This window comes from Nicotiana tabacum, chromosome 18 (genome assembly GCF_000715075.1).
Source record: "Nicotiana tabacum cultivar K326 chromosome 18, ASM71507v2, whole genome shotgun sequence".
Classification (NCBI taxonomy): Eukaryota; Viridiplantae; Streptophyta; class Magnoliopsida; order Solanales; family Solanaceae; genus Nicotiana; species Nicotiana tabacum.
This window is the reverse complement of record NC_134097.1, coordinates 153,395,647-153,407,755: the sequence shown is the minus strand read 5'-3', so window position 1 is coordinate 153,407,755 and position 12,109 is coordinate 153,395,647. Positions and strand designations below refer to the sequence as shown.

The 12,109-nt window shown below is 40.4% G+C and overlaps 1 pseudogene; it reads right to left on the bottom strand.

Annotated features, from left to right (window-relative positions):
• Window positions 1-2,050: 2,050 nt before the first annotated feature.
• On the bottom strand, window positions 2,051-4,074 carry LOC107779950 (linoleate 13S-lipoxygenase 2-1, chloroplastic-like; annotated as a pseudogene).
• Between the last annotated feature and the right edge of the window lie 8,035 nt (window positions 4,075-12,109).

Sequence of the window (12,109 nt, the reverse complement as noted above, 5' to 3'; positions counted from 1 at the left end):
ATGCCTTAAACAGATGAGAAGGCAAATGAGAGGTGTGTTTCAATCCTAAACATTAGGCCTTCTTTTATAGGGGAAAAATCCCCCCAAACTTAACTCCCAACCAATGTGGGACTTTGGCATTTTGCCAAACTTCAACAAATCTCCACCTTGGCAAAATTCCACATTTTCAATTCTCTCTCAATAATAAATTTTGGTTGTGTCTTCATAAATAAATAAGTGATAAGCAAACTAAAAATATTTGATTCTTTATTTGAAATCAAGGGGAAAAAAGTAATATTAACTAGATAAAAACGAAAAAATAATATCCAAAGCATATTCAAATAAATATTTTGATGAGATCTAGAAAAAGAAACATAAGTAAATATACTTTTACAATTTAAACAAATAATTGAACATAGAGTTGAAATACAAGAATGAAAATAAAGGGAATTTTAAAAAAAAATGGAAAGAGAGAACAAGTCATCAAAAACGAAAGGGAAAAAGGTCAGATTTGTCCCTCTACTTTAGTAAATTATCCACGTTTGTCCCTAGTTCTACTATTCGTCTAAATATATTCCTACCGTTAAGAAAGTAGATAAATTAGTCCCTAACCCTAAACATGGCAGCGGGCCCTTCTCTTCGATTGCCAACTAGGCAAATTAAAAACCCAAATAAAAAAGACTCGTTCATTTTATCTGACCCGATTTGCCAAAACCCTTGTTTCTATGGAAAATCAAAAACAAAAAAAGATTCTATTTTTTTAACCCAAGAATCCTAAGCACCCCAAAAAGGCCTAGAGGCCATTCTTCCTCCTCAATATTAAAGCTGCCCAATTTCTCATCTCATTGCGAAGAGCTCCATTAGAATCAGTTATCACCTTCGTCTTATATATTTTTCGCAACGTTGTTAAAAATTCGGTTGGCACAATACAACGTCATTTTAAAAAAAAAACTTTTTTTTACAGTCTGAATGGACCAATCTTCTTACTGACGTATTCCCCGACAAATATTTAGCCATAATTTTCCAGTACTTAACCTCAGGCCACCGTAGAAAATGCTCCCTCGTCTGTCGGAGATGGCTCTGAGTTGAGGGGAAAAACCATAAAAGGCTCTCCCTCACCGCAAAAGCTAAAATACTCTCGGTTTTACCTGCCATCTTCTCTTGTTTCAATTCAGTCACCAAACTCGCTCTCTGTTGTCACAGAAATTCGATTAGAATAAATAACGAAGGCTTTATCCTTATCTCTCTTAAGTGCATGAACCTCACTTTGGGTATTTTGCTTTTGGTGAAGGCTTCTGGATGCATGGATACTGAGTTGTTTATTTGGCTAGGCATTGTAAGTTATTGATGAAGCTTTACATTGATGGATTAGGATTGTAATGGCAAAGGGAGGTGGTTTTGGGTGGGGTGGAAGAAGAAACGGGTTTTAAGAGGGAAAATGGGGTAATGGGCTATTTGAATGGGTATGAGTTTTTTAATTTGCCTAGTTGGCAATCAAAGAGTGGACCCAGGTGCCACGTTGGAATTCTATTAGGGTTAGGGATAAATTTGTCTACTTTTTTAACGGTAGGGACATATTTAAACGGATATTAAAACCAAGGACAAACGTGGATAATTTACCAAAGTAGAGAGACAAATCTGGCCTTTTTCCCAAAAGGAAAATTCAAACAGCCTGTGCTAAAATGACAAAAGTGGGTATTGATCTTGGGTCTAAAGCCTGGTGGGGGCGTCCATGACCACGACACCTACAATCGCTTTGTGACTGGGGTGTCATGCTCTTTTTTTATTTAATTTTGTTACGTTTTTTGCAGGAAGTTCGAGAACCTACATGAAATTTTACCCGAGCAACCGGATGGCGTATCACCCCCATTCCTCTACATAGATCTGCCCCTATTACTTTACTGTGTTATAAAGATAACCAAAGTAAAAGAAACAACAGTAGTAACAAAACTGATGAATACAATAATACTATAATAATAATAATAATAAGGAGAAAGAGGTAGAAGCTAAGGTGCTCTACCTTTTATTATTCTTTCACTTGCATCTTATTACAAAAATCATGTCTTGAAAATCAAATGGAAATGCTATAAGGTACACCTTTTCCAGTAACACCAGGTCCAGAAAATGGTTTCAACAGTTCATAAGGCACAACTCCAGCTCCATTTCTGTTCATTAAATTACTATCAGCATTTCTACCATCAATAATCCCTTCAAGTTCCTTTAATCTTCCAGAAAATTTTTCGAACGCCACGTTAATCACAGGATCCTCTGCCTAGTAAGGTTCTATTTTCTCTCCAAGATATTCTTCATCTGGAGAATGATTTGATAAAACATCCAAAATTGTCATGACTTTTGTTGCCTGTATTTGTGAAGGGAAGCATTTTAATAGTGCATCCTCAGGTTTTTTCAAGAAATTCTCCCATTCCTCATCAGTTGGATCCTCAGTTGGCATTTTTGCTCTGGCTGTTGTTGGCCTATTTGGAAAGTAACCTACAAATGCAATAGCAAAGTCATATTCTATGAAGTGAGGACATCATAAATACAATAAGTACAAAATAAAACTTTCATGTTTAACAAATTTGAAGAAAGTGGGATTATGAAAGTACATTTTATTTACTATTTTTACATAAATACTAAAAGGGCAGCCCGGTGTACTACTCCCGCTATGTGCGAGATCTGAAGAAGGGCCGGACCACAAGGGTCTATTCTACGCCGCCTTACCTTGCATTTCTACAAGAGACTGTTTCCACAGTTTGAACTCGTGACCTCATGGTCATGGCAACAACTTTATCAGTTATAGCAAGGCCCCCTTCTTTTTACATAAATACTATTAAAAAAATACGATATCAATGTAGTTCAATATGTGAAAGTATGTTGGTTAGGAGAACCATTTTTACCAAGTTATTTATTAATGCTTATCAAGGATGTACTTGTAATAACCTCATCAATGACGTGAATCTGTAAATATATTTCACCCAAGTCGTGCATAATACTTTTTGATATGAGTTTAACTTCACTGGCACTATAAAGAGCTTTTATACTATCACTTCACCTAAAAGTTAGCTATAAGTAACTTTTCATTATAACTGTATAATAACTCTTACACCAGCAAATCACCTAAAAGAACTACAAAAACAACCGTTCATAATAAGTGAAATTACTAATATGAAAAACTAGTGCAAAAGGCTAAGGTGAGTACCTGCATAGCTGTATTGGCCAAAGTTAACTGCTGTATGGTGTCCAGAAGTTACCCAAACTATTGTTGTGATAATTCCTTTTAAGTCATATGGGGTTTTTAGTTCTGGCCACCACGGCTCGTCTTTCTTGTCACCATGTCCAACATTTTTAATCTCTGTCCACCAAGCTTGGAGTTCGGTATCGGATTTTATGAGTTCGGTTTCTATATAGTAGTGGTTGACATAGTCTGTTACCCATTGTTTAAGGGTATCCCATAGTACTAAACCATCATTTGCAAAAGGGTAATCTTCTATTGTTAGTTTCAAACCATATGGTGCATTTGGATCTTTCACAGCCATTCCCCTATTAAAGTTTGCACAAATAACATGTTATGTGGAAGGACAAAACAAAATATGTATATTTACTTAGTATGAGTTTTACTTCTATATACTACTAGAGTGAAGTTTTTATATTATCAGATCACTTAAAACATAATCGCATGTACTTCTTCATAATAAGTAGGACAGTAACATGAAAACTTAGACAGATAACTTGCCACGACAAGTTAAAATATACTGATAGGGAATAACCTGTTAATGAGGTCTTCTGGGAGTGCATGTCGATCAAATCGCCATTCAAGACCATAAGCAACAGAGCTTAATTCCACGGCGTATTTGCCAGGGAAGAATGAACTATCAATAATGCCATTAGCATTAATAAGAGCTTCTCTAGCTAAGGCATTTATTTCCATGGTGTATCTGAAGTGAGGATGCAGTAATCTGTATATTGGGTGCATTGCACTAAGTTGCCTATTTGTTGCTATGATGTATGGCTCTGTAGCACAATGAGTTCTGTCACGACCCAAACTGAAGGGCCATGACTAGCACCCGACCACACTTGCTGAGCACCAACGTACATTTCATCTAACCTTCATTATTATCTTTTAAGGCTGACGAGATCAATATAAATGGTAGACCTAGATCATGGACAACCAGCAATAAAATATAACGGCATGAACATACATAGCAGGGGATGACCAGACAATCAAGAAACTACGTATAAGGTATGAGCTACCACGCTACTATGAAAGACTATACAACAAAAACTAGCCGACAAGGCATACCAAACTATACATGAGCCGACACCTGTCTATGAGCCTCTAAAAGAACATAAGTGTTGCAACATAGCCGGAACAGGGCCCCGACATACCCATAATGTCTATAACAAAAATTGCATACCAAGACCAAGGCAAGTCCGGAGAAGGGATCTCGCCAATCACCGCTGAACTGGACAGTCTACTGTGGTGGGGGAGCTGCACCTGCCTGTCTATCAGGACCTGCAGCACGACATGCAGCGTCCACAAATAAAAGGACGTCAGTACGAATAAAGTACTGAGTATGTAAGGCAAGGAACCATAAATACGATCAGTAATGTAAGCAAGGATAGAGAATATACAACCTGTAACATCTTAGTACCTCTGAGGGCTACTTACATGAAATGCATGATACATATGTATAAATACATAAACCTTTAAAGCATTCGCCTCTGTGGGCATCATCATCATCATATCGTACCCGGCCATAATAGGCTCGGTAGAATAGTACCCGGCCACGTGGAGCTCGGTAAAACCCAACTGATCAGTGGTTGCACAATAGGTGTCGTACCCGGCCAACTATAGCGTGGCTCGGTAGAGTAAAATAGATACATATATATAATGCATGCTCGACTCATGGAATCACATTCTAAACCTTTCGGAGTGACGTAAGGTCGGTATCCTCTGTACACGTTATTAGGACTAACTCTTCACTATGAACCTTATAAGATTTAAGAAGTATGAACAACATTGATAACATAAGAATAAGAGAAGCAATATTGACATCAATCGTTCCATAAGAGGGAAAACAATGTAAGTACTGCTAGCTTCTAAGAGTAGAGTATCTTGGAAGCTCGTTCACTACATTATGTACAATCGGAGTCGTGCAAAAGAAGGAAAGGGATAGCCTCACATACCTTGTATATACTGCCCCAATCTCAAGCTATGCAATTGTCAAAACTCCTTAGTCTACAATAAGAGAAACGATACTATCGTTATCATTTAAGCGTCATAACTATTATGTATCGACCACAACCTATTTTACGATGAAACGGACAGCACATCCCCTATATATATGACCTCACACTATTCAAAACAGTCACCAAACAGCCCAAACAACATCAATAATAAACATATTGAGCCTCCCAAAATAGTCCACACACAGCCTAATCACTCCATACATACGACGACCACCGTAGTCGTGTCAAACAACCTGGAAATGTTACGAATAACTATCAGCCCATAACCCTACATATATATGGTGTTTCTATACACCCTTCCTCCTCCAAAACTCCACAAGATAGTAGTAAAATACGCAGCCCAACAACAACGCAAAACAGTCCACAAAACAATAACACTACTACCAAACCTTTCGATATATATCTCACAAGTTCTAGCTTCAATGGCTTAGCCGCAACTTGGATAATCTTAAATACATATAGAGTAAGAGGTTCCTTACCTTTATACAGAAAGAACAACTCCAATTTGACCTTAAATTTCCATGAAATATCCCTCCAATGCTGCCACAACAACAAAAGAGCGAAACTAGCGATCAATTAGTGTTTTTCGGCACTAGAATCACTTTAGAAGGCTTGAAATCACCTAGGATTGATATTAAGAACATGAGGGAGTATTTACAGAACATAAAACCTTTAAAACAACCTCCCACACGAGCTGAAACGACACAAAAATGAGCAACAACAAGAAGAACAAGAGACTTACTAGCGCCACGGAATTCCCGACACTTGATTTGTGTTGTTTGCCCTTTTTTGGGTCTTGAATCTTGAGAGAACCTTGAGAGGATGTTCCTAGGGTTCTAAGGTCTGAAAATAGTGAAAAGAAATGACTTAAAACGGGTTGGAGGCATCCTATATAGGTCCAAATATCTTAAACCGACTTAGTGGGCCCCATAGAGAGGTGCTTGGCGCAGTCTCGCGAAAATGCGAATATCTCTCTACTCCGAGATCGTATCGATGAACGGTTTAATGCGTTGGAAACTAGACTCATAGATCTTTAAATTTGTTGGTAGATCACCCCGTAATTCCTTGTAAATTATGAGAAAAGATTAGAAACATTTGACCTAATGTTTAAGTAAAATTATGAACCTAAGTTGCGACAACTTTTGTCGACTTTTGTTTCATAACTCGTTTGACTTCAAGACTTATGATACGGATATTATATGATTAAAATACCTTAATAAATGACCTCTTGAGTGTATTAAGCACCGCTAGATTACCTGAAAATACGAGTTACAACATCTTTGATTCGTTTAACTTCTAATACTGGTTAATCACCCTTATACACTCTTGTATCACTTAAGACCAATAGGATTGACTTCTTATCATCTCAAAGATAATTCCTTCTTGGATTTATGTTAACTAATATATGGCATGAACTAACACATGTGGATATGGGTTGTAACACCCTCCCCCCCTAGGAACATTCGTCCTCGAATGTAAGGGTTTATGGGGAGTTTAAATCATCGTGGATTCCAATGGAAATTTCCGGTCAATTTTCCCCTATAAAATGGTCACTAGCAAAACTTGCAAGTAATTAAGCCCAACATATGGCTTCACAAGGCTACACAAAGCATTATGCGTATTTACATTATCTACATATCACCATTTTGTATTAAGGAGGAGTATTCTCAAATTATTGCTTACCTCATAGAGCCGTTTCTTCTTCCAATGTATCCTGTCTTCCACCAGCATCCTTGTTATCTTCATTCTGGAATAAGTAAGTGTATTTAGACTTCATCTCCTCTTCTGCTTCCCATGTCATTTCTTCCATATTTTTGTTCCTCCATAATACTTTGACGAAAGCTACATCTTTTGTTCTCAGCTTGCGGACTTGCCGATCTAATATCGCCACTGGCACTTCTTCATATGATAGGTCCTCTGTAACTTGTACATCTTTGATAGGGACGACTCGAGAAGGGTCTCCAATACATTTTCTCAACATAGATACATGGAATACCGGGTGGACAAATTCCAATTCGGATGGCAATTCTAACTCATAAGCAACCTGTCCAATCCGTCGAAGAATTTTATATGGCCCGATATACCTTGGACTCAGCTTACCTTTCTTCCCAAAACGCATAATACCCTTCATTGGTGAGATCCTCAGGAAAACCCAATCACCAACCTCAAACTCTAGATCACGACGTCGGACATCAGAATAAGATTTTTGCCTACTTTGTGCCGTCCTCAATCACTCCTGTATCACTTTCACCTTCTCAATAGCTTGGTGAATCAAATCTGGCCCATATAATTCTGTTTCACCGACTTCGAACCATCCAACTGGTTATCTACATCTCCTACCGTATAGTGCCTCATATGGGGCCATTTTAATACTGGAATGGTAGCTATTGTTATAGGCGAATTCTATGAGTGGAAGATGATCATCTCAATTCCCCTTAAAATCTAGAACACATGCTCGTAGCATATCTTCCAGTGTCTGAATGGTACGTTCAGCCTGTCCGTCAGTCTGCGGATGAAATGCAGTGCTGAGATTTACCTGTGTGCCTAAACCTTTCTGGAAAGACCTCCAAAAGTTAGCCGTAAATTGAGCTCCTCGGTCTGATATAATAGATATGGGCACACCATGAAGCCTAACAATCTCCTTGATATACAACTTTGCATAATCTTCAGCCGCGTAAGTTGTCTTCACTGGCAGAAAATGGGCACATTTTGTAAGTCGATCAATTATCACCCAGATGGAGTCAAACTTATGATAAGAGCGAGGTAATCCAATAATGAAGTCCATATTAATCACCTCCCACTTCCAGGTCGGAATCTCTATATTTTGAAGCAATCCACCGGGTTTCTGATGTTCTATCTTTACTTGTTGACAATTGGGACACTGGGCTACAAATTCTGCAATAGAATTCTTCATATTATCCCACCAATACTGCTCCTTGACATCATGATACATCTTTGTTGAGCCGGGATGGATGGAATATCGGGATTGATGAATCTCATTCATAATCTTCTCTCGCAACCCTGCCACATTAGGCACACACAATCGGCTCTGGTATCTCAGTGCCCCATCTTTTCCGATCCCAAAAGCCATACTTTTACACTGTTGAATGCTTTCTCTTAATCGTACTAAGATAGGATCTTCATATTGTCGTGCTTTTACCTCGGCTACCAAAGATGATTCTGATGTATTCTGTACAGTAACACCTCCATCATCAGAGTCTAACAATCTGATTCTCATATTGGCTAGCTGATGAAGCTCTTTAATCAACCCCCATCTACCTGCCTCAATATGTACTAAGCTTCCCATTGATTTACGGCTGAGAGCGTCTGCCACAACATTGGCTTTACCGGGATGATACAATATCTCGACGTCGTAGTCTTTCAATAATTCAAGCCACCTACGCTGCCTCAAATTCAACTCTTTCTGCTTGAAGATGTATTGTAAACTCTTGTGATCTGTGTAGATGTTAACATGGACGCCGTATAAGTAGTGCCGCCATATCTTCAAAGCATATATTACTGCAGCCAATTCCAAATCATGGGTTGGATAATTCTTTTCATGCTTCTTCAATTGTCTTGATGCATAAGCAATCACATTCCCATGTTGCATCAATACGCACCCCAAACCTATACCTGAGGCATCACAATATACCACATAACCTTCTATTCCTTCAGGAAGAGTGAGCACTGGTGCAGATGTCAATCGATTCTTCAGCTCCTGAAAACTACGTTCACAAGTGTCAGACCACTGGAATTTGGTAGCTTTTTGTGTTAACTTAGTCAATGGTGATGATATAGAGGAAAATCCTTCTACAAACCGCCTATAATATCCTGCTAGTCCTAGGAAGCTGCGGACTTCTGATGGTATTGTAGGTCTCGGCCAATTCTTTACTGCATCGATCTTCTGAGTGTCGACACTAATACCCTCATCAGATATCACATGGCCAAGGAATGCTACTGAGTTCAGCCAGAATTCACATTTGGAGAGCTTAGCATATAACTTACGATCCTGAAGCGTCTGTAATACTATCCGCAAGTGGCCCGCATGTTCCACCTCCGAACGAGAATACACTAGAATGTCATCAATGAATACAATCACGAACACATCAAGATAGGGCCTGAATATAGTATTCATGAGATCCATAAAAGCTGCTGGGGCATTTGTTAGCCCGAACGACATTACCAAGAACTCAAAGTGCCCATATCTTGTCCGGAAGGCCGTCTTTGGAATATCCTTCTCCCTAACCCTCACTTGATGATACCCTGAACGTAAATCAATCTTAGAAAAATACTTGGCACCCTGGAGTTGGTCAAACAGGTCATCAATTCTTGGAAGTGGATACTTGTTCTTTATAGTAGACTTATTCAACTGTCGATAGTCGATACACATCCGTAACGACCCGTCTTTCTTCCGCAAGAATAGGACTGGTGCACCCCAAGGTGAAGTGCTAGGCCTAATAAAGCCCTTATCCAGCAAGTCCTTCAACTGCACCTTCAACTCTCGCAACTCTGCCGGGGCCATTCTGTATGGAGGAATAGAGATCGGTTGAGTGTCAGGCAACACATCAATGCTAAACTCAACGTCCCTTTCAGGAGGAAGGCCTGGGAGTTCATCTGGGAAAACATCTGGGAATTCGTTGACCACAGGGATTGATTGTAAAGTAGGCGGTTTCGCCTCCGCATCCCTAACGCGAACGAGATGATAAATGTAACCTTTTGAGATCATTTTCCTTGCCTTAAGATAGGAAATAAACCTACCTTTTGGTGTAGCAATATTCCCTTTCCATTCAATAATGGGTTCACCAGGAAATTGAAACCTAACCATCTTCGTACGGCAGTCAACATTTGCATAGCATGAGGCCAACCAGTCCATTCCCATTATCACATCAAAATCAACCATTTCTAACTCAAATAAATTTGCTGAGGTTTGACGACTACAAATCATCACAGTGCAACCTCTATATACCCTTCTAGCAATCACAGAATCTCCTATCGGAGTAGATACCGCGAGGGGTTTACTTATCAATTCAGGTTCAATGCCAAACTTATTAGCCACAAAGGGTGTAACATATGATAATGTAGATCCCGGATCAATCAGCGCATATACATCATAAGAAAACACAGATATAATACCTGTAACAACATCTGGAGACGACTCGAGATCCTGTCGACCTACTAGAGCATAGGTTCGATTTTGAGCACCACTCGAACTCGGCACTGCACCTCTACCCCTACCACGACCTGTCGACTGCTGAAAACCCCGTGCTGGAGGTCGAACTGATGAGGAAGAACCAGACACAGATCCAGTCAGCTGAGCCATACCATCACCTCCTCTATTAGGACAATCCCGCATCATATGGCCAGGCTGCCCGCACGAATAGCATGCATCAGAACCTCGACGACAAAGTCCAAAGTGGGCCTTGCCGCACTGATCACAATGTGGTGTTGGGGGTCTCATCTGACTAGTATCCCTGTGATGTTGCGAGCCAGATGCCCGCGAACTCTGACCTGGACTAGAATAGGATCGATCATATCGAGGCCTCTGAAACTGTGGAGGAGCACTAGCTACAGGTGGCGCCGAACTCCTCGAAAACTGTGGCCTGATGCGGCCTCTGAAGTCATCAGAATACCCTGCAAATCTCGCCCTCTTATGCTGGCCTCTATCCTGCTCCCTAACTACCCTCTGCTGGCGCTTACGATCCTCTAGGGTCTGGGCATAAGCTTGAATACGGGAAATATCCATGCCCTCCACCAAGGAGGCTGTCGTACACTCATTTATTAGATGTGGTCCCAACCCATTCACGAACATATGCACCTTATCACTCATCTCGGCCACCATATGGGGAGCATACCTTGCCAAAGAATCAAACTGCATACTGTACTCTCGCACACTCATATTACCTTGTCTAAGGTTCAAGAACTTATCAGCTCTAGCTCGTCGTATCTCAACTGGCAAGTAGTGACGAAGAAAGGCCTCAGAAAATTCCTTCCACACAGCTGGAGGAGGGTTCGGACCCCTGGATCTCTCCCAACTATCATACCAGAGAACCGCTAAATCCCGTAACCGATAAGAAGCCAACTCTACTGCCTCTGTATCACTAACATGCATAACCCGAAGTGTACGATGAACTTGGTCAATAAAAGTCTGTGGGTCCTCCTTGGGGTCTGATCCGGTAAACACTGGAGGGTCTAAATTAATAAAATCACGAACTCTTGTACTAACTGGTTTCTCAGCAGCACCTGTATTCTGCCTCTGATCCTGAGCAGCTACCAAGCTAGTCAATAACTGCAAAGCACTCCGCATATCCTGGTCTGGAGTGCCAGACGGAGGAACTGGAGGCGCTGGGTGCCTTCTAATATCCTCTGGAGGAGATGGAGTAGATGAGGTATGAGAGGGCATCTCACTTTGAGCCTCACTTTGTCCTGCTCTGACTTGGGGCACCTGACCGGTACCCTCTCCCACTGCTGTATCAAGCCGTCTACTAATCGTTTGCTTCCTAGTCGAAGGCATCACTGGAAAAAAACAAGGTGAATATTAGAGACGAACACTTACGACTCAACTCTACGCACGATCTAGATTCAGGAAAAAGGTAACAACCCTAGATGTCATGTAGCCTCCTGATTATAAATGTGGCGCGCTATACATCCATAATCAAGACTCTACTAGACACGGATCATAGACAACCCCTAGGACAGACTTGCTCTGATACCAAGTTTGTCACGACCCAAACTGAAGGGCCATGACTAGCACCCGACCACACTTGCCGAGCACCAACGTACATTTTATCTAACCTTCATTATTATCTTTTAAGGCTGACGAGATCAATATAAATGGTAGACCTAGATCATGGACAACCAGCAATAAAATATAACGGCATGA